This window comes from Pelodiscus sinensis, chromosome 2, assembly GCF_052426305.1.
Source record: "Pelodiscus sinensis isolate ZL-2025 chromosome 2, ASM5242630v1, whole genome shotgun sequence".
NCBI classification, from domain to species: Eukaryota; Metazoa; Chordata; order Testudines; family Trionychidae; genus Pelodiscus; species Pelodiscus sinensis.
In genome coordinates this window covers 108,523,926-108,547,642 of record NC_143053.1, presented here as the reverse complement: position 1 = coordinate 108,547,642, position 23,717 = coordinate 108,523,926, and the positions used below count along the sequence as shown (strand labels likewise).

The following is a 23,717-nucleotide window of genomic DNA, read 5'->3' as shown; positions in this document are numbered from 1 at the left end:
CACAGTTCTCTCTATTAAAGATGGAGGCTGATTACATTCCACATTTAGCCAACACTGCATTGGCAGCTTCATCTTAGTTTTTAAACCTCATTTTCTCCAATAAAAGTAATAACTATAAACAAATCTTATATAATCAGGCTTGATTCCATGTATTAGCTTTGTATATGTCCTTCCTTTCTCTCCTCACTGTTTGACTTCATTGAGTTAGTTAAGAAAAGCAAGCAACAAAGCGCTGCTTTGAGTTCTGTAAATCTTAGTCCTGAGATATGCTGTGAACAGGTCCAGCTGAGAAAGTTAAGCAAGAACTTGGGTCTATGCTGTCAGGATGCCATTACAAACACTGTGTGGCAGAAGAATATTGGAAAGAAAGCACTGCATAAACATCAATCTTGTTTTTTCAAGGTATGAAATGTTGCTCGAATTCGTATAATAAATATTTCATTGTATATCACGGGGAGCTTTTCTAAAAGTCTCAAGATTAACTGGAAACCAGGACAAGCCATGAGCTGGCTGCCTCATAACCATGAAAGTATTTGGCTGGGGTATTTTTTCAAGGAAGTGCCCTAGCATACATGGAAAAGGCAGAAATGCAGCACCCTTGAGAGACAGCCAGTCAGTCAGTCACCAAACCAGCCATACTCTAATGAGAATCTTTTGCACTGAGATTTAAAAAGAGAGAAATGATTGGGAAATAGGATAAGGTAAGTTTCAGAGGATGTGAGAACTAAGGGAAGAATTCTCCTGTTCTCCTGTACACAAGTAGAAATTTCTTGGGGCCACGGCAGGGAAGAGGCCAAAATTAGAATGGTAATTAGATGGGGAATGTGAAGTCAGAATCCAAGGAGATATTTGTGAATCATCAGGATAACTTTGAAGGCATTTAGAAGCTGCAGTGAAATGAGTTCTTGATCTCAGTCTATTTCCGATTAGATGAATGAACTTGCACAGAAAACACCATCTTGTTAAGCATCAATTGGCAGTCTCAACAAAGAGCAAGAACTCAGTGAGCAAACGAGTCTCAATCCTAGAGCTAGTGTCTCTGGGGCAGCTGGCGCAAGCTGGCAGGGTGATGCAGGGAAAACATGCATTGCCACTTCCCTGTTGTATATTTTTAAATCATATTCCATCAGACACCTCCAAGTATTTGGCAAACATTCAGAACAAATTCTCACAACAAAGTAGTGAGGCATCTCCTCCTATGTTTCACAGGAGGGGAACCTGAGGCATGGAGGTTGTGACTTGCCCAACGTAACAAATAGATCACTTCAACTGACAAGGCTATTAGTCCTTCATGAACACTGAATTTAATTTAATAATTAAAATAAATAAATGGAGAAGATGGTTAAAATGTCTATTCAGAGATGATTTAGCTCTGATGGTGAGCACAGAAGTAACCTGCCTTCTGCATGATGCACCGCCTTACGGCCTTAGAGTTAATCAATGTTCTGTTATAACTGCACTTCTTTTCCGAGGTGCCTTTCTTTTTTAATTAAAAGCAGTTCTTTTTTCAATCTATTTGTTTTAGTTTCACCAGTTTAAAATGTGGCTTTCCAACACTGCAAGGCTTGGAGAACAGAGGAATATGAGATCCAAAATCCCTAGATAATCTTCTTTCTTGGCATGAAAGTAGTTGTTACTGTATTGTTTTTTATTATTCATCAAAAGGAAAAAAAACTTTTCAAAGTAAATACATCAATATGACACATGATATAAGCTATTCCCAACCACTGCTTCCCCTCTCTTGCCTTCCCACCACCCACCTCCTATTTTTATAAGTAATCGAGTTGTAACTACAAAGTCAATTTCAGGTCATCTTTCATTAGGTTAAAATATATCCTTATTGGCAAGCTATTTCTCTATAATTCAAGAATACACATATTGTTTTACTTATAGCTGTATGTTATAGTTATGTTCTCATATAAATGTTATGCCTAGATTATTATAACTAAAACAAACTGGAATTTGGATTTTTTGTGTGTTTTTTTTAAATGAGAGAACAGATTCATTTGTTTACCTTTTTGATATATCTTTTCAGTTCTCAACAGGATTGAATAGGCTTTGTATGTAGTAATGTAAATATACTCTCTGCTGTGTGAATTTGTCCTAACCTAGATTAATGATTAAAGAGTAATAAGATAGGGCACATTTACATTTCAGACTCCATAAATCGAACTCAGAGGGTGACCCAATTGGGATTTGGTACTCCTGCTTCTGTGAGGAGTAAGGGAACTGATGGGAACATTTGTTCCTGTTGGCCTCCCGCTGTGCAGACAGGAAACTCGAAACAAGATACATCGATTCCAGCATTGTAATTAATGTCGCTGGAGTTGCATATCTTAATTCGATGTTCCACATAGTGTAGACCTTAGTTTAGTGGCCTTAGTTTCCAATTAGGCCTTGCCATAAGGGACTTAATTGCTCCTTCAATTGAACCTGCAAATCAGATGCTTAGGACACCCAACAGCTTTTAACTAGTTCTGTGATTGTCTATAGTTCAAAGACCCTCTTGATGCCAGTCATTAATTTTTCCCTGCTTAACTATAGTCTAGCAAACTATAGAAAAATCCTCACTTTCTGGGGATGCCAGCATAGCAATCCTGCTGCTGAAAGTCAAGGAGGTTCCGGAACTAGTGCGTTTTGGAGCTTCTTTACACCCTGCTGAGCTGTGGCTGCATTATCAGTCCCATGAGGCAATTGGTAGCTGGCATCTTTTAATCATATTGCATTGCTCTGAGGCTATGTCTACACTGCACACCTATTTCTAAAAAACTCATATGTTATTTTGAAATAACAGAGTGCACAGCAAGCCCGTTATTTCAAAATAATTTCAAAATAACAGGCTTCTTACTCTGACTTCTGTAACCCTCATTTCATGAGGAGTAAGGGAAGCTGAAGGAAGTGTTCTTCTTTCGACTTCCTGCTGTGTAGACAGTGCCAAAAGCCAAATTAAGGAACTTCAACTTCAGTTACACAGTTAACGTAGCTGAAGTTGTGTATCTTAACTCAACTTTAGTCTGCAGTGTAAATGTACCTTGAGTTACACCGAAGGACCAAATCAGCACACAGTGGGCCCAAGCTCAAGGCAGCACAAAGGCCACCTTTGCACTCTCCATCCCTAGCTACCTTGTATGCTTTGGGGTGGTAGCCTATAAGCCAAGCATGGTTCAGTCATCACAAAACCAAACCCTGTTTTAACCATGTTGGGGAGCAGATACAAGAGGAACTAAAAATCAGATGCTTCAGGGGATAGCCGAGTAGGTCTGTTACAGAAAAAAACAACAAATGGTCTGGTAGCACTTTATAGACTGTAAAATCTATAAAGTGCTACCAGACCATTTGTTGTTTTTTACAAATCAGATGGGAACCTAGTAGACACAGCCTTTCATGATAGAGTCATATTTGGCCAGCGGGCCCCTTTGCTTGAGACGTTCTTCTAATCACTGACCTAAGGACGCACAAACTACCTATGTATGCAGTGTTGTTGTAGCCATCTGAGTCCCAGGATATTAGAGGGAAAAGGTGGATGAGGAAATGTATTTTATTGGACCAGCTTCAGTTCAATAAAAGATATCACCTCATCCACCTTGTCTCTCTAAGCATCCGATAGAAAGTCAAGCTGTTTCTCAGTCCAAAAAAAAAAAAAAAAAAAGTCTATTCATCGTATGCCTCCATCCATTCCAAAGAAGGGACTCGTTCAGCCTTATATCAAGGTCTGCCTGCCTCAATGTATGTTTAGCATGTTTAGGAGCAGAACCAGGAGAGTTTAAATATTTTGATGGTGTGAGGCAAGCAAGATTTGAGGGACCCTTCTGTTCAAAGCCTAGAGCTTTTCTCTCTCTCCTGTCCTATCAGTCCCCTTTCAGACTTATCAGAACCATTAGATGGAAAGCTAATTGTGTCTCTACCATTCTCTCTATTAGGAAGATCAAAGGAATTGTTGCCTTTACTGGCAAATCTCAAGTATGAATTGTGGCAGCCCGACCAATACTGGTCTGTCTCGAGCTGTAAATCAGCACTAATTGCAAGCTAGATCTATGATTTTGCAGAGAGTACTTGAGAACCAAAAAATGGCCTGCTAGTTCCATTAAAATCATTGGCACATCTCCCACTGACCTTAGAAGGTGCAAGGCCAAATTCAAAGCTCTAATGCCTGCTATGAAGTATACTGATTATATCATTACCTTTTCTTGGGAAGAAAGTGGGGTGAGAAAAGAGAAATATGGGGAGCTCTGTGATCTCGTACTTGTGTGATGTCAGGATGGAAGGAGTTTGACATCTTGCAGACAGGGCAGGAATGTGGCTGCACGGATGTCCTGACATCTGGCTGACAGGGAAATACTGTGGATGTTGGAGCATCCACAGGGAAAGTTGGTCCTTCTGCACTGTTCTATGGAACTAGAAGCACAGTGCTGTGCTGCTATCGCTTCTGTTACTAGCAAAGGCACACTAGCAAGCTAAATTTAGTGGGGCCTGATCTGAATTGGTGTAAAATGCCTTTGTCCCAGAAGGTGGTCCGACCTGGAAATCACCATATCTATCACCAGCGGATTTTTCCAGCCCGAATAAACACAGAGACATGTAAGAATTTAAGAATATATTGTAGCATACAACAGATAGCACAACAAACAATAACCATAGGCTATAACACTGCATAAAACCAGCCCCTCACCCCAGATATAATAGACGATAGAACAGCAAAATAAACAGGACGACTCTATACTCAGTATGTCTGATGACTGCACAAGACTCAGGACCTTCTGCCCGTTGGCTTGGGGTAGCCTCAGGGGAGGAACACTGAGGAGTCCAGTAATGATCTGCCGATGTTATGACAACAGCTGATGGTAAGTTGCACACACACACCATGATGGTGAACAGTTCTTGTCTCCGGAGCGGGCCTTCACCACAATAACTGGAGAAGGACTGACTGGGTGGTGGGCTTTGGTCTGGCAGGTAGCTAAGGTCCACAGCACCGAGGAATCGCTACAGCAGTGAACCGGAGCACCCTGTTGGCAGTGGTGGAGTTGGGGTCTGGTTTGTCATGAAGCTGGTCCCGGCCTTCACCACTGTCTCCGATAACAGCACAGCAAATCTCCTCCAGATGGAAACTGCCAATGAACAGGAACACGAACCAACCTGATCCTCTCGGGGTCCTTTCTTTTAAAGCTCCCTACGTGGGAAAACACCAAATGTCTCTACTGCAAAGGAGTAGCGTCCTGAGTGCAAAATTAGAAGTCCTTGTGCAGACTTTGTGCCGTGTGCAGCATGATAGTACTGTGTGCAACTGATGGTTTTGGTGGCAAAAGTCTCTCAGGTCTTCTTAGGTTCCATTTTGATTTCAGCTTAGTCTATAGACTCCATTTTGATTTAATGTCCATAGTGTCCATACAGCCAACACTTCCTTGATGGGCCCTGGGAATGAGACTCTTTCTCTTGAGAGGAAGTGAAAGGTACAGAGTGGAACTCTGCAGATGTTAATGCTGATGCAGGGTCAGGACTAATCCCTGCAGGAATTTCTCCAGGGTTTGATGGAAGATGATTGTAATGTAAAGTATCTACATCCCCTTCATTTGGCTATGTCCCATCCACTCGTGACCTTCTGTGACCAGCTGTGAGACATGTGAGTCTCAGAGAGAAAAGGGTTTCTGTGGCTTTTGATCTGTTTGCCTTCCTTCAATAATTGAGGGGTCACTGGAGTTGAATTTTTGCTGTGTTAGTCTACTCCATACTGCAGTGGAACTCGTATCACTGTGCTTACATGGGGAGTTTCCCCCTGAAGCTAAAACAAATTGTTCTAGTATCATTTCAGTAGTGAAAGGATTCCTTCAAATCCAAGAATGTTTTAGTTTTCAAATACATTTAATCAAAGTAGATGTCATTGTTATATACCTCAGAACAGCTCCTTGATCATTTTTCCATGGTTCGCCTCACAAAAATCCTCTTGCATTAAAATGTGGTTGGCTGACTTACCCCGTGGATGGTGCAGATGAGCAAAGACTAATGTATATGAGCAGCTGTGTGTGTGACAAATGTGTTGAGACTGAGAGTGCTTCACTTTATGGAAAAATGAGGGCTGACTAAGGCCTTATGTGCTCTTTAAGGGCTTAAGCAGTGGTTCTCAACTCATTTCAGTCCATGGACCACTAGGCCAATCAAAAAATTTTCGTGGACCACCTCCTTTTTGAGACATGATAAAAAAGAGCAGACAACGAACCTTTTGGTTTGAAATTTATTTCTTACTAACAGATCACACACTGTGTAACTTTGGACAATGTTCCTGTGGACCACCAAAAAAGTCACCATGGACCACGAGTTGAGAACCACAGGCTTAAGGGGTGTATTGTGTGGGCCCTCTGTATCTATTTTGGTTGCTAGGAGACTAGGGGCATAAGCCCACCCAAACCCTTCCCTCTCAACTAAGGGGAGAGGTCATTAAACACAGAACACAAGTAAAATACAGGGAAGGGAGTGAAGGCGAATTATTAAAAATCAGGGAACCAGAAAGTTCTCAAGCAGAGAATCTCCCAACAACGTCTACTGTTCCTCAGAGGCACCTAAGGAGTCAGTGAACACCTCCCAGAGGAATGTCACTTAGAAGTGTGACTGAACAACGGATCGGAAATAGGCCACACAATCTCAGAGCACCCTCCCATCCAGTGTCCTCCTCCTGGTGCACACCAGGATTTCCACCTTGCCAGTGCCAGAAGGAGGTTGTCAGGGAGGTCTTGTGACTTTGTGAAGCCATGAATGGAATATGCATAAATGAGGAGTTATGGGGAGACGTGCAGATAAGAATCCAGAAGAGGACCTGAAACTTGATGGATCCTACACAGATGTGTACCAGAGTCTCCCTCTTGCCACAGAAAGGACATGTGCCAGGGAGTTCATGAACTGCACCAGATACATGCCCATGCCCATGCTCATGGCTCCATGGGCCCTTTGTCAGCCCTGAAAATAAAGGTTCTGTAGTGGGTGTGGTTAGTTCTTTTATTAGAAAAATTAAAAACCATGGACAGCTGGAAGTGACTGTTCTGATATTATGATAACAGTGATTCTACGACATTTTCAAAATGCTTTATAAACAATAGCTAAGTAATTCTTGCCAGAAGTTTGGCCAATAAAAGATATTACCTCACCCATTTTATCTTTCTAATGTCCTGGAAGCAACATGGCTACAACTACACTGCATAATCCTCACGAGACACATGTGAGGGAGGGGTATGTTTTCCCTATTTTACAAATGGAGAATTGAGCAATGTGAGTTACTTGTCCTAGTCAGTGGTAGCAGAGCTGGGCTTGGAGTTCAGAACTTCCTGGCTCCATGCTTATCCTACCGGATATCTCAGAAAGGGAGTGCAAAGAAATGGAGTATTAAAGAGAAGAGTGAACTTTACTTCTGTCCAAAGGGTATGTGATGTCTGTGGTATAGCACGAGAGAGAGGTTAATAAGAGAAACATTTTATAGTATAGGAAAAGGCTATATGCTTGGGGGGCTGTCAGAGGTGAAGAGCAAAAGAGGTTGGATAGGGAGCCGAGGTCCCAGGAATTAGGGGGTGGAGGGATTGCATGGGGGCAGGGACTGGGCCATGCCTGGCTGTTTGGGGAAGCCCTTTAGCTGGTGTAAATCAGTGGAGCTATACAAAAACCAGCTGAAGGCCTGATTTCTTAATGCCACTACAAAAGTGGCAGTTCTATTGCCAATCTTCACCCCAGCCTTCATCCTGGGGAAGCGTCCTCAGTGTTAATTAAAAAACAAAGAGAAAGGGCCGAGATATTTATGTAAGAACAAAAAAACATTGCATGATCTTCTGCAGTTGTAATCCTACTCCTCCCATACCCCCTACTCCCACTCTTTATTTACTGGATTGATAGCTAATCCAGTTCCCATTGTACTCACCTGGAACTCTGCCATTGAATTTAGTGAGAGTGTGATTGGGCCCTCAGAGTTCCTTGGGGCCAGGAATTAGCTTTACTCCTTTTTCAGTTTGTCTGAAAAGTACCATAAATGCCTGTGATGCTCTAATAATAATAGTAAGTATTCATCAGCTTGCTCTTGAGGTTGAAAAAAAATGTTGTAGTCGAAGCAAATGTTCTCTATTTGCCTAATGGGCTCTAAGAGCTCCAAAAAAACTCTGCAAATTGGAACTGTCAGGTCAGTAGTAATGGGTGACATTTTCAAAGTGGGTGTGAAGATTTAGCAGCTGATTTCCCCCATTGACATTAATGGGAGCTGCATGACAAACCCTTTCATGCACTAACTACTCTGAAGATTTAGAAGTAAATTCTCAGGACATTGGTTCATAGTCCATGCTGTGAGGGTGGGGGAAAAGGCCACTAATCGATGATATACTTCCACAGTGGCTACACCGTTTTTCTGGAGCAGGGGTGGACACATTTTTTGACTTGACGGGCACCTCATGTTTGGAAATTGCATGGAGGGCTGGGTAGGGAAGGCTGGAGGAGACTGTGCCTCCTCAAACAGCCAGGCATTGTCCAGTCTCCCTGCCATCTAATCCCTCCACCCCCCCACCTGTTTGACCTCTGCCCCCTATCCAACCTCTCCTGCTCTTCACCCCTGACAGCCCCCATCCAACTTCACTGCTCCCCACCTCCTGACCACCCACCCAGCAGTACCACCTGCAGCAGTGGGGCTGGTGGCGCAGTGAGTGTGCTGCCCACGCATTGGGAGCTGAGGTTATGAGGCATGGGGGGGGCAGAAGAAGAGGGGCCAGAGGCTAGCCACCCCTGCTTGCTGAGCTACCTGGGATTTAGGCCGGCTTCTGGCAGGAGCTGGTCTAAAGGGTCTGATGGGTGGGATATGGCCCATGGGCCATAGTTGCCATCTCTGTTCTAAAGGGTTGGAATTATAGTTATCGCATTGATGTACTTTTCTCTACTAAAAAATTTAAATCCTGATTGTTTCGAGTATTGTTTCATGTAGTGTTGTGGAACACAGCCATGCTGGTCTCAGGATATTAGTGAGATAATATCTTTTATTGAGCCAGCTTCTATTAGTGAGTGAGATATGCCTTCAAGCTACAGAGAGCTCTTCTTCCTCCCCATGTGAACTTGGAAGCCTGTTTCTTTCACCATCAGAAGCTGGTCCAATGAAAGATATTGCCTGACCCACCTTGTTTCTCTAATTGTTCAGACTCACAGATCTGTCCTTGCTATAATATATATAAAGTAGAATAACAGTAAATTCCAACATCTGTTTAATGGAAACAATGTCAAAAGTACAATGAACAGACTTTATTTCCTGCATAAGAGCCTGATCCTGCTGCCACTGAAGTCAATGGCGACTGCTGATTTCCTGTGGAGCAGAAACAGATACAAAACAGCATTTCCCTCCACAATGTGGGCCAAGTTTAGCCATGATATAAAGGTGCTGTGAGTTAAATATTTGGTGGGAGAAAACTGGTATCGCGATTATGTACTATCATTTGTGCTATTCAGGGATTATGCAAAATGAAGTTAGTTTATATTATCAGAAGGCAGGTGTGTCATAGCAGAAACATTTGTGAGGGTCAGTTGGGGAGTGGAAGGCTATGTCTAGACTGCAGCTCTTTAGGTATCCCGGAAAAGCTATGCTGCATCCAAGGAACACGTCTGCTTTTCCAAAATTTTTTTTTGGAAAAGCAGATGTGCTCTTTCGCCATCCCTGTAAACCTCGTTTTACAAGGAAGAAGGGATTTGTCAAAAGAGGAGGTTTTTCTGAAATTTGGCACCGTGTAGATGCGCCAAATTTCAGAAAAGCCTCTTTCGAAAGAAAAGTGGAAAAAGATACGCAAATTGTGATTTGCAATTTGCATATAATTTTCCGACTTTTCTTTGTAGTGTGGACATAGCCGAAGACATAATGGAGCATGGAAGCATATAAACTTATGAAAAATCTGCGGGGGAAGGGAGAGCAAACCAAGGTCAGGGGAAGGGGCACAACTGCTCCCTTTCACCTTATAGCAAATGATGTCCCTACCAGAAAGCATGAAAGGGTGGGGTTAATTATTCGGAAAAACAACAGGGGCAAGGATATTGGCCTGACCTTGGACTTCACTGTGGTTTTTTACCTCAGGATAGCTTATGTATGGTGATTACCATGAGGTTAAAAACACAGCATTGTTAACATTGAAGACAACCCCTAATATAAGCAGGCATGAGAGGAGGGGTATTGTGGCTTATCCTGCTACTCTCCATCTTCTGCCCTTCAGCATGTAAATCTATATTCATTTTGCATAGCCCCCAAATATCTCAAGAGATATTACTTTACCATTTTCATCTGTTTTTTTAAATCAAATTTCATTCCCTTTATGTCACTGTTGGCCCACAGACTTTTGTAGGAGTTGCTGCTGCTTAATCAATCCAGATTTTGCATTGGATGACACTACTTAGTTAGGATTGAAGCCAACTTCTTAGTGCTAACTCTGCAACAGGTATGTGTTTTGCAAGCAGCTGTTGCAAGCAAGGTAAAGTTTGCATCAAGCAAGCCCCCCTGAGAGTTAATAAAACAGGCTTCCAGGTAATTAACTGAATGAGATCAAACGGGAATATTGCTAACTGAAAAGTATTCTTGTCTCTGCTTGGAAAAATAACTCATCAATACTCCTTCTCTAATGTTCTGGCTTAAAATAGACAATGATAATCTTTTATTGTTATGCTGAGTTGAAACCAATTTATTTTGTTCAAGTTGCAACTCAAGAGCCTAATTTAAATTACCTCAGGATTTCTGTGTTCACAGAAAAAGAGCAGATAAATTTTCCTAAATTGCTATTTGTCACTCTTTCTATAATAATTAATAGTAACATTTGGTGAGACTAAATAGCCTTGTGTACATGCAACAGAAAATGAAAATGTACACATGGCTTCTCTGTTAATGAACCTATTTCTCTTTGGGTTTGCTTTGTAGGATAAAATATAAAGATAGAGAGACCTCATTTACAACCAAAGTCCTAGATTGTGCCCTCAATTGATGTTAAGAGAGTTACATATAATTGAGGTTACAATTTGGCTTAGAGGGTGTTGGACTTTTTGTTCTTTCAATCTGTTTTAAAGCATGTGCTCTTGTTACACTTCTCTAAATAATCTCTGAAGATATTCCTATTTTTAAATACAACCATATGATGGGGAAATCTCTCATGATGTCATTTATTTTGATATTTCTGTCCATCCTTTTCATTATAGCTCCAAACTGTGCTTGGCCTTCCCTTGATGCTGCCTGTGTGTTGATACAACCCAGTATGGCAGAAAATCTGATGTCATCCGCAGCTGTAACATCATCTTTCAAAGGAGAAGACATTAACCCTTCCTCACAAAATCTCTTTGAAAAGCAGAAATGTCATATTATTAAAACAGCTTCTGCTGCCAAAGTATTTATGTATTTTCTTGGTCTAGATATAGATATCAGGTCAATTTTTTTGTTGGCATAGTTCAACTAAAGTCAGTGAAGCTGCACTTCTTAACACCAGCAGAGAATTTGGCCTTTTTAAGTGGACCAACTCAAACATCTGGTCTCCTGTAAGCATTTAGTGTCAGCCATGGGGATTCTAAAGATATATTTATTTTATAAGGAAATAGAAACAAAACGAGAAACATCAACAAAAAATCAAAGCATGCTCAGAGGCTTCAGGAGTGTTAATTTTTTATCTTTATCTTAAGTACAGAGCTCTGGGAACTCATCAGGACTGCCCCCCCCATTACTTTGTGTTCCAGGAAAGGTGGCATATGTTGTTAGTGAAACATTGCTTCTATGACGGTGTGGTGGGTGGACTCATACGGTTGTTTGCGCAATGGGAGTAATGGGGCTGCACTGTACTATTGTATGCAATATGGCTCGGTGGGTTGAGAGGTGAGACTGATGCTGAAAGGACTAATGAATAACCAAAATCTGCACTGATATGCATGGGTGTAAATCAGGAGTGACTGTGTTGCCTTCAGCAGGGGTTACTGTGGACATAACACCAGTATAATGATTGAAAAATCAGCTCATAGTGAATGTTCAGCCAGTTGCAGCACATCATAGTGAGCATATTGTCATACTTTACAGAACAGTATGTTGCTTGGTTTTCGTGCTCTCCCAACAAACAAACAAAAGAGAAAATCATACTCCCTCATGTGCTCTAGATGAGTCCCTATCTCATGAAGGAAGTGCTAAAAGTTTGTGGTTTTGTTCTGAATGCAAGTTTCATTAAAGAAGGAGAGGGGAAAGAGGAAAAAAAATGCTGATAAAAACATGGCCCCCAAATGTACCCTATGCACACACTGTGCTGCAGCAGGGAGGGAGATAATAGATATGTCCTTGTTCCACAATGTTCTTTTGGCAGTCACTGTTCATGGAAAAGATACAAATACCATGTGGGGGCAACCTGATCAAAATGGTAGGAAGGCAGACATGGGAGGCTCTAGACTTTTACCATAATAACCAATGGGTTAAAGTCATTGGAAACAATCATTAGAATAGGTGACTGAAGATATGAAAACTGCCATCTTGTTAAAGATGCTTATACTACTCAATGTGTGTTAGTAATTATGCATACTCTCTTGTTTCTCAAAATATGCTCCTGTAATGGAGTACAGAGTCACCCCCATAGCACCTCCTGCTGGTCCTTCTAGGAATTAGCCCACTTGTCCAACCATGTGCCTTTTTCTGGGATTGTCTCACCTGTCATCACTCTTGTTTTAGTTACCTCGATTCTCTGGACTCGCATTGTCCCAATCCTGATGACCCCCCACCATTCCAGGGGAACCATTAGTTATCAATTCGGCCCTGCGCTAGCGTGGTTAACTGCAGCAAGTAGTCTAGCCTCTCCCTCAGGGGCAAACTGTAGCCCTTGCCTTAAGCAGCCAGTGGGGCAGAGGGAAGGGACCCAGGCCCCTTAAAACTTTGACCCTAGCTCAGGGACACTTGTGTGGAGCCACCAACTGCCCTCTTCCACTCCCCTCTACTCCCTCTTTTCCCTGTAGCCCATACACCCTCTCTGTCCTTTATATCAGGAGCCCAATCTGGCTGTTATCAGGCTAGAGCACCATCTGCCTCTCCCGACTTTGCCCAACACTGTCTGTTCTGAGTGCTCCTAAGGCAGCCAGTCCTTCTCCCTAGCCATTCTGGGAGATACTCATTTTTGCTCTGCTGAGCACTCCCTTATATCAGGGCTGCTCCAGCAAGTGGCCTTTTGATTGGCTCCTAATACGCTCATTCCTGATTGGCTGGGGTTTGTGCAGGCTCCCTATGGCCTGCTTTAACCTTTTCTATTCCAGAGTGGGGCATTTGCCCCACTTCAGCTCCTCAGGATCTTCATCTTTATATACCCTCCTATATATTTGCGGCAGCATTATGGTAACACAATCATTAATTGTGTTTTAATCCTTTAGGAACATTTGCAGTGACGTATTTAAGTGTTTGTCTAATTGGAAGTATGCTTTGAGTTAGGCACAAGCATGTGCGTCAGGTGAAAGCCCAGCTAGGGAAGGTAAGGCCCAGCCCTGCCCCTGGAGCCAAGCCCTGCCTATTCCCAGCCTATTCCATCTTGGCCATGTAGAGAGCTGGGGCTGCCATGCTGCAGCCCTAGCTCTCGCTGGCGGTTGGGGAAGCGAGGCTGCTGCACTGCAGCCCCATCCCTCCCTGGTAGCCAGGCAGAGCCTTGCTGCCGTGCCATAGTCACGGCTTTTCCTGGTGGCCAGGGGGAGCTGGGCTGCTGTGCCATGGCCCCATCCCTCTCCCACTGAGCGGGGCTGCCTTCCCTGGTGGCTGGGGGAACTGGGTTGCCGGGCCGTGACCCTAGCCTTCCGCGGCAGTAGCCCCAGCCTGAGGCAGTTGGGCATATAGGCAGTTTTGGGAAGGCTGTGCCTTCCCTTGTCAATATTATTGGCCGCTCATGGGCACAAGCTTAAGCGCCTCCTAAACCCAAGATTTTATTTACAACAACTCCCTTGTTTTCAAGGGAATGGCTCAGAAGTAAAGAAGGTAAAGTTTGGCAGGCAGTGTCTCTGCTCAGGAGGGAGTGCCTGACCCTTTCACACGTTGTTTTACTGAAGCTACTCTAACTCTCCAGTGAGATTTGTCCTCTGAAGGCAAAGGGGAACAAATGCGTTTTGCATTTTGTCTGATACAAATATGGCTAAGTGCTTTTTAATGAAGTCTGTAAAAGAGCTATTCTACAGTGAATAACTGCTGTTATTGCTAATTAGGAGAGAAAACATTTAACAGCATTCAAGACACTGAAGTTTCAATACTGTGTATACCGAGCAAGCAGTTATTCTCTAACATCTATATTATATCTCTAAACGGGATGGGTGGCAATAGGCATTTTTATGCACAGGTCTCAAGCAGGTTGGGGCCCTATTGTCCTATGTACTGTGCAAATCTATTGTAAATAAAGTTCCTGTTCCAAACAGCGTGTAAAGCACTGCAGTTTTCACTAGACATTTATAAAAAGTTGGTCAACATCATTACATGCTTTTCTCTTGTTTGCATGCTGCGATAATGTATTTCATATGTATTAATGTTAATTATTTTTAAATTATCCTAACACATCGAAATAGTTAATTAAGATGCATAATTATTCTCTCATTCTCTTATATGTTTCTGTGCAGAAGAGGGGCTGAGCTGAGGTAGTTTCTGATTGTCTCTGGTGCCCTCACTATGCATAGAAGTGGATCCCAACAGCATTATTATTGAAGTAAAGGGACAGACTCCCTATGATGACTGGGAGTACAATTTATGAACTCCCGTTTGACTTTATGAATTGTTTCCTTGTGTCCTATGAAACACTGTTCAGTGCCCCATGCTCCTGGTGCTAAACGGGATGGGTGGCAATAGGCATTTTTATACATGGCTAAGCAGACCGCTAAGGACTATTATGAGCACTTGAATAGAACTTACCTGGGGAGAACAAAAGAGGAAACCAGTTCTCTCAACCCCTGGTAAAGGGCTTAGAGTTTGAAGAGTGAAAAATTCACCACAGCAAAACAGAGGAACCAGCTGCCCATGGTGAAACATAGAAAGATGAGGGACTTACAGAGCAGGGAACAGGAAGCTTTGGGCATGCTTTCATGTTGGAGAGATCCTATTTAACTCTGGGACCAGCCAAGCTCAAAGGAGAGGAAGCTGACCTGAAGTTAAGAAAGAATGACTCAGTGGCACCAGTATCTTGAAAAGAAGCCATGTGCTGGACAGGGTGATTCTGTACTGTGAGGTGAATGAAAGAATTTGCTGGGTAATATTAATAAATAATCTTTTACATAGTGACTTCTGTCCAAAGATCTCGAAGTACTTTACAAATTGATTTGCAAACTTATCACTTCACCAACTGCTGAAATGCAGTCCCGTCTAGAATGAAAGGACATAACAGCTGTTTAATAGTTCATAGCAACACTACAGAACAGGAAGTGGCTACAGTAATTGCAGGAGCAATTGTACATACATGCTATTTTCTCAGGCTGGAATTCAAACAGAGGAGTGAGGCTAACACTCTTAGGGTATGTCTACACTTGCACTCTCTTTCGAGAGAGGGATGCAAATGAAGACACTCGAAATTGCAAATGAAGCCAGGATTTAAATATCCCACGCTTCATTTGCATATTTGCGTTATGGCACTATTTTGAAATAGAGCTATTTCAAAATAACAGATGCTGTTAAGACGTGGTTATTTCGAGAGAAAACCCTTCTCTTGAAATAACTGGTAAACCTCATTGTATGAGGAATAAGGGTTATCTCTCGAAATAACTGCGTCTTAACAGCATTTGTTATTTCAAAATAGTGCTTTTTGAAATAGCACCATAACACAAATATGCAAATGAAGCTTGGGATCTTTAAATCCCGGCTTCATTTGCAATTTCGAATGTCTTCATTTGCATCCCTCTCTCGAAAGAGGGTGCAAGTGTAGACATACCCTTATTCTTGCTGCAGGAACTTCTAGTGGTCACAATCTTGGCTGTACATTTTATTTGAAAGGTTACCTCTGGTAGCACAGTATATTATGGGGCCCTGGACTGTTATTATCTTAAGGCCAGTGTAACTTAAGGAATGATTATTAAACCAATTTACATAAACTAGAGAAAATGGCTGTGTTGTTACTCTTACTTTAGTTTAGATCAAGTAAACTAGGAATAGGTTGAAACTCAATTCCAATAAGTGGCTCTTAACTCTAAAACAGGCTTTCTTCCACACAGATGTTGGATTTGTTTAACTGTAGACCTGTTCTGCACCTGGTTAGTTAAAACTGTGCAAGTGGACACACTCTTGATTTAAATCTGCCTTGTAGCAGTTTAGCCTGTCCCCTTTGCCCAACCATTGTAAACTGTTTGTTAATCACACCATTGGTTATATTGGTGCATGTTTTTGTGCAGCTAATACCTAAGCACGTATCACAGAGAGACTGAAGTGGTTTCCTTAAACTAGTATGAAGAAAAAGGCCTTAGAGGAAGGATTGCCACAAAGGTAGGTCATAGTCCAGCAAAGCACATAAGCATGTGCTTAATTTTAAGCAAGGTGATTACTCATTACTTATATGATTAAAGTTACGTTTAAGTACTTTGGACAGGGGCCTAAATCATTATACCCCTTACTAAGAGAAACTGGTAAATAATAGAGAGCCTAAGACTGGGGGCAACAACTGACATAGCTATATTTTACTAGTACTCTTACTTGACATTCAATTCCTAGTGTAGTGGGAGGCATGGATAACTAGGATAGGGATAACGGGCAAAGACTTGTTAGCAAAGGAACATCCACGTTTGAGGAAAATCACTTTGCCCTGGTCACAGAGAAATACCAGAAAAGGAAGGAAAAACAACTGTCACAGAACAAACCACTAACTTCCAACACTAGCTGCAACATCTGCCAATATGCCAATGGCTTCAGGATTGGACTACTAAAAAATATAACCTGTGAAAGAGAGCATCCTCGACCTCAAAGGATTGCCAACAATAATGGGAGGAATTACAGATGGGATTACTGATTCTGGGTAATAGAGGCGGAAAGAGAGTACTGTACTTCCAAAGTAAATGGAGGAGTATTGAAATATAAACAGTTTAGTGAGGCTAACACTTTAATTCTTGCATGGGGATCTTCTAAAGAGGTCACAATGTTGGTTACACATTTTATTTGAAAGACTACATCTGGCAGCAAAGCAGAATGCACTAAAACATCCTCCACAAGGCTAGGAGATTCCTTTAGTTTGAAACTGATGAAACTTCCTGATGAGAGAATTCTTCTAGCACACTGTGGGCCTCTCTTGTCTGGAGACCAAGGGCAATCTTTATTCCAAGGTTTTCTGCTCAGCGCCAGCAGGACAACCTTTTTTCACCACCACAGGGTGCGTTTTTGATGTTGCTGATTGTTTTCATTTTTGGTGTTTTTCTTTTATGGCTCTGAGTCAGCTATCTTTAAAGAGGAGGGTTTGACCATCTGGTTCTGGGAGTAATCAGTGTCTAACAGGCGCAACTGGTTTGCACATCATTCTGTGCCTGGTTAAAATAAACAGAACCATCCTTCTCCAGAAAAATAAAATGCACCAGATGTCAAGCAAATTCAGGCTGAGGGAAAGGCAGACTGAAATTTATGCAGCACTTGAGAGAGATCTAGGGATTAGCAAAGGGGTGTTATAAGTGAGATCTTAGTTTCAGCCACTCTGATGTTTTATCTTGAAAGGGGAAGTGAGTGGGAAAAACCCAAACAAAACTAAACAGAATCCTGCAAAACCCAGGCTCCTCACTAGGGGACATTTCTTAATAAAGGAGGGAGGGGGGAAAAAGCCCCACAACAAAATACTTTGACTGGATAAGTGTGTTGTACAGATCGATTGTCTGACAAGGAACAAGTACACACTAGGAACTGGTTGTGAACTGCCATACACAAGAAAGCGTAATTAGAGGGAGGGAGACATCAGAAAGGCCTGTATAGGTCCTCTTTACGAGGGCACTGCAACTGGAATGTTTTGCTTTCATCAGTTATTGTACTGGTGACCATTCAAATTAAATGCTAGATCATTTAAGTTTATTTAACCTACTGGTAGCGGTCACCTCTGTGCTTCTAGAAGATGTATTTTTGTCTCATTTTTCTGGCACGTATCTTCAAAATTCGTCTGAAAACATGCAGGCTCTGTCTTTTGTGTCCCTCCCCCCACCCTGTGCCTTTACAGGGACACACTATCTCCTCCCAAGTAGGCTTAACACTGCTTCTGTGAGCAGCTGACAAAGAGAACAAGTAATTTCTTAGCCTTTCAGTGTTGTGCTGCTTCTGTTTTTGTGAGTGGCCTCTGCACCTGTTGTGATAAGCAGCTCTCCCTTCACATTCACATTGAAAAAATGGCAATTCCCCCTCACCCTTTCTTTTAGTAAATGCTAATAATTAGGAAAAAGACTGGAGGCTGTGGTGGATTCTTTAGCCTTAGAAAAATTTAGTGTTTATATGTAGTAAAGTGAAGAGAGAGAGACAGAGGCATCTTCAGCTGTTTTGTAAGTACCCTGTGAAACAGGCTCATAGTATGATCAAAGCAGGATCATCCATTCATTTAATAGGATTAGTCTTTGCCCCACCCAACCTAGTTTGGCCTGTTTGTATCTCTCTACAAACTGTATTCCCCTTGTCTAAACTTGTCTGATCATTTGCAACAAGCCATAATAAAATACTCACACTGTCAAAAAAAAGGTACTATTTAGTCTTTCATATGCTTTTTAACGTGTCCTTGCCTTTGTTTATAAATGTAAAAGTTTATGCTCCTCATCCAGTATTCCCATCAGTGCAGAAGTATTGGCTGGTGTCTTTGGAGTTTTATTTGCTGGAGTGCAATTTGGGGACTCCAAACACATTTCTGCAGGCCAGCCCTTCAGTTCACCTGTGTTCTGAGTCCATTGGCACGTCAGCTTGATGATAAGGAGAGGTGTGATGTTCTGGAAGTGTGACAAGAGCATTCAATGCAGTGACCAACTTTTACCACTAGCCTGAAAAAGGCACTGCAGATGCAGGGGAGGGGCTAGCTGGCTGTTAACCCAGTGAAAGAAAATGCCTTGGCTGCTGTTCAAAGCTGCTCCAAATGGAGTATTTCAATTTAATTCCAAATTAAAAGCAGCTAGTGTTGTGTAGCATAGGGAAAAGATTATGCATCAATGCTTTCCCCCTCAACATAATCCTAATGACAGTACTGTACTAAAATAAATAAAAGTTAAGCCTTATTCCCTTCTTTCCCCCACTACTATATCTAATTCTGTGGCTTGGAGCCAGATTTTTGTAGGTGAAAAGTAGAGGAGAAAGGCCTGAATATTTAAAGTCAAAATCTGATTATATGTCTTATCCTCCTGGTTTCATGGGATATGTCTGGTGCTTTAAAACAAGTGTGGGTCAGCTGACTTGGGCTGGTGTGACAGGCTATAAATAGCAATGTTGATGGCCCCGCATAGGCTGGGCTGGGTGTCAGAGCCTGGGCTCCAAAATGCGTAGGAAGCTCTACATTGCTAGTTTTAGCCCTGTAGTGTGAGTCCCACCAGACCAAGTCTGTTGATCTGAGGTCTCAGCCTTCCCCCTCCCGCCCCATGTCGACACATAGTCCCTTCCCTGTTTATTGTTCATATGCTCCATCTCCGGGTCCCACTGAAAAGTAAACATGAAAGAGATCTGCTTGGCATGTTTAATCTTACACAAACTCTTTGCTAGCAGGAGGAATGGGAGGATTCTGGAGTGGTTACCGACAGACATATATTCCACAAAACAACCCTGAATGGCCTTCCAGGAATTCTGTTCTTTGCCTTCCCAAGCAGCAGGAGCAGGTAGGTAATACAGTGCTCTGATCTGTATGTAAAGTTCCAACCTGGTTATTGGTGGTGACACCTGATACCTCTCATGGTTCAGTGGGCCTGGGGGAGCTGTCCCCTTTGGTGGTGGTGTAACAGCATCTGCCTATAGTGAGCCATAACCAATGAATTTATGAGCCTGGTCCCATCTACTCCAGAGGCCATGCAGATAACACAAACCAAGTCCTGTAGGAGTTAGGGAAACTTGATGTGCCCTTCTAGTGGGCTTGCTCTTCATGATGAGTGCAAAGAGTGAGTAGAAAATATCAGTATCTCCGAGGGTCCGATGGAACTACTGAATTGAAAGACTTGCATTCACACTGAGATCTCACTATGACTCAGGAGTTGGCAGAGAAGGGAATGGGGAGAAGCAACAGTCAGAGCTGAGATACCTTAGAGGTAAGCAGTATAGAAAAATGTAATGTTGGCTAATGCATGTGCTGCTGCCATAGAACTCAATAAAACGCTTGACTTAAGTGGGTCAGTATCACATCTTAAGTATTTCAAGATCACGTGTAGTGGCTGGCCCACATAGAAGGGAGTCCTTTAGTGTTAGCCACTAAAGATCTATTCCTTTAGCTGCTGGAGGTCCCAGGTCCAATCTCCATTGAATATATGTTATATAGACCATTACAAAGAACTGAGAGTGAGAAACAGCAAAAGCAACCATCAGACAGTAGCACTTCATATAAATGCTTTATTCCTCTGATAGATATTGTAGAAATGTGTTCCTTTTTGTTGTCCTCTTTGTTGTTGTTGTTGTTGTTTTGTGGGGTGATTAGTGGAGGGGTGAGGAACCATGAGAAGGGCTATGTGATCCATGGGAATCATGACACTATATTTATCCCATAGGGATCACAAGAGAGCGCAGGGGTGGTGGTCAGTGGATTGTTAGAAAGAAGTTGTATTTAAAGGCTACACATCAGAGAAGATAAAGGAGATGATGATAAACCTGTTAAGTGTGTGTGCCTGCGTGTGAAAATTATAAACTACCCATACAAACAGGCGACAGCTGGTTGTGTCTGTACAAGTCAATACTCCCCCAGAACATCACCATAGAATCTCCTCCTACTATGTACTTACCGCACTGAAATACCTTGGTCTGTCTTCAAATCATCACAGGGAAAAAGAAGGGCCCATCTCTTTGTACTTCTTTTGAATCAAGTACAGCTGGTCCCCGAGTTACGAACGGTTGATTTACGACCGTTTGCAGTTACGACCAAAGCTGTTGTAAATGGCGGACCCCGAGTTATGAATGTGATCTGCGTAATGAACAGCGCAGTCGCGTGTAACTCTATGGGGTCCGACTTATGAACAAACTGAGTTACGACCAATTGCTTGGTCCGTAACTGGTTCGTAAGTCGGGAAGAGGCAGTACTACAGTGACTACATCTGACAGAGATTTAAAATGGCCTAAAGGATTAAAGACAAATGGAGCAAGAGTGGGACTGTAGTAGGAATTGATTCCATTTGTATAGACCTGTTTTTCTTTCTCACTATAAATTTAGGCCTCATGAAAAGTGCCATGCTTACAGCCTCGGAGAAAGGCATTCTCTATTTTTCCAAAGAACAAGTATACATGATAAACATCTGTACAAATTTCCTATCCTACCCAACTCTACCCTGCCAATAGACTCAGTGGGGCAATGGTGGTTGTTTTGTATTACAATGGTACCTAGAAGCACCCAGTGGGACTGATTCATTCCATTGAGCTAGGACTGTAAAAAGACATAGAGACGGTCCCAGACCCAAAGAACATACCATCTAAATAGTCATTAATGTCTAAGGTCACACTTCAAGTGAATGAGAAGTTAGGACTAGAACCCAGTTCTTCTAAAATATAGGCTAGGGCTTTATCTGCTGAGCTGTGCTATCTCTCTAACATGATTGAAGTTGGAGGTATAATTTCAAGCTCACACAGTACCCATACTAGCTCTCATTGAGCCAGCATGCTACAAATAACAGTGTAGTAGCAATAGCTGCCAGACTTTGTTCCTAAGGTTTTGGATGCAGTCACATTAGGGCCTGAAATATAATTCCATGGCCATTGGTCAATTTACCTTTGCTGGTCCCTGTCCAGAAGGAGGAGTTAACTCTCTGGTGAAACAGTCACTGTGGGTGGTTCGAAGCAGGCAGAGAATTAGTTAGGTGGCTTGTCTGGAGTACCCACCTGAACCATTCCGATAATGCTCATTGAAATTTGAGGACTTGGATTTTGAGAGTTATCAATCTACAAGTTCATACTGCTCACAACAAACAGGAAAATGTATGTTTAAACTTACAGGTGTACTGGATGAAGCTTGTACTCCTCAAGTACAGCCATAAATAGCAAGAGTAATTTAACTTCTGCTATAATTACATGGTTTTAATTTTTTCCTTTGTTCTCCCTGGTTTGATTTGATGGGGGTAAAGCCTACACACTCTTCTTTTCTGTCTGCCCTTTCCTCGAGATACAAGAGATTTGTTTGAATTATTTTAATTGGCAAATGCATTATTCAAATAGTAGCTGTGGCAGAAATACTTTTGTTCTAGTAACCAGGTTCTTTTCATTGGAAAAGCTGCTGCCAGACATCTCTACAGATTTGGGATTAGCCTAACTCTGAAATGGGCTGTGTGACATGCCAATGATGATTTCCAAATGAGACAGATTTAACGTGGTTTATTCTGCTGTGGGCAGGAGGAGGTTCTATTTTTTATTTCCCTCGGAGTGCTGCTGCCTCCAGTTAGTAGACCCCACAGCCAATTCTTAACCTGTTTTTTCAGAGATTAGCAATTTAGAGCATTAGCTTTTTGAGGCAGGTATGGTTTTTGTTCTATATTAGTACAGTACCTGTCATAATGGGGGCCTAGTCCATGATGGCGCCTCAAGAGGTGTGTGTGGGGGAATTGTTTTGTTTTAATCCTCTTATGCATAGGATGGTCACCAGTTTCTGCTATTTATTTCAATCTTGTGCTGGTCTGTTCAGGCTTTGACCAGCATGTTGGTAGATTAGCATCTTTGTTGCTGTATGTCATGCTTCTCTGTCACCCGTTTTTTTTTCTTTATCCAGTTGGCGTCCCTGTTATCACTTGATGCAGAACTTATGTTAGTGGCATCTTTTAAAGTATGTCCTAAATATGTCCATTTTTGTCTTCCTCATCATGTCTGATGTTGTAATGAGCTCTTTCCAATGCACTCTGCAAATCCTCTTCAGGAATTTACTTTTGAATGAGTTGATCTTCTTATCAGTTGTTGTGGATTTCCATGGGTCTGTTCCATGGAAGAGGACAGACATGATGCTGGTGTCACAAATTTGTGTTTTTTGTATCAAGTGTAACTGCAATATCAATAAATGGTAATAATAACATTTAGCTTTTGGATAGCACCTTCCATTTGAGGATCACCATCACATTTTGTTAAGTGCTTGAATTGACTCACTGGACATGCCTGTAAGGTAGGCCAGACTCATTCAGCTTTTTTACAGATGGGAGAAACTGATGTATAGATCTCTCAAACGATGTGAAGTCTGTGCCAGAACTGGGAACAGAAACCACCTCTCCCGACTCACAATCTTGTGTGTTGTCCACAAGTTGATCATTTAAAATGTTTTGTTACAACATTTTTATTACAGATGTGCTTGGCTCTGTACAAGATAAAAACTCTTGGGCTAGGTCTATACTATAGGCTTTTTCCAATTGCTTTTCCAGAAGAGGCTTTTCCGCCTAGATGGGGCTAAATGGCGGAAAAACCTCCTCTTTCAGAGGAGCCCTTATTCCTCATAGAACGAGGTATACAGGGCTCCCCAAAAGAGCATGTTTGCAAACATGTTCCTGGTATCTTGGAAAAAATCCACAGTGTAGGCCTTTATTTGCAGCTTGGAGTAATCTTCTCCCAAATGTTGCCCTGATCCTGCAAAGACTGCTCTGTAGACAGACTCCTGGTACAATTTGCATGGGAA

General features: G+C 42.2%; 1 long non-coding RNA gene across 10 annotated transcripts in view; it reads left to right on the top strand.

Moving 5' to 3' along the window:
- LOC112545567 (uncharacterized) overlaps positions 1-23,717 on the top strand; it is a 246,728-nt gene that overhangs the window by 75,502 nt on the left and 147,509 nt on the right. For 7 of the 10 annotated variants that reach the window (XR_016348848.1, XR_012901639.2, XR_016348849.1 and 4 more), the window contains one exon: positions 19,643-19,755. This is a non-coding gene — a long non-coding RNA (uncharacterized LOC112545567). Of the gene's footprint in view, positions 1-16,338; positions 16,430-19,642; positions 19,756-23,717 lie in introns of all 10 variants that reach the window. The other 3 variants (XR_016348844.1, XR_016348850.1, XR_016348845.1) reach the window with 2 other exon arrangements.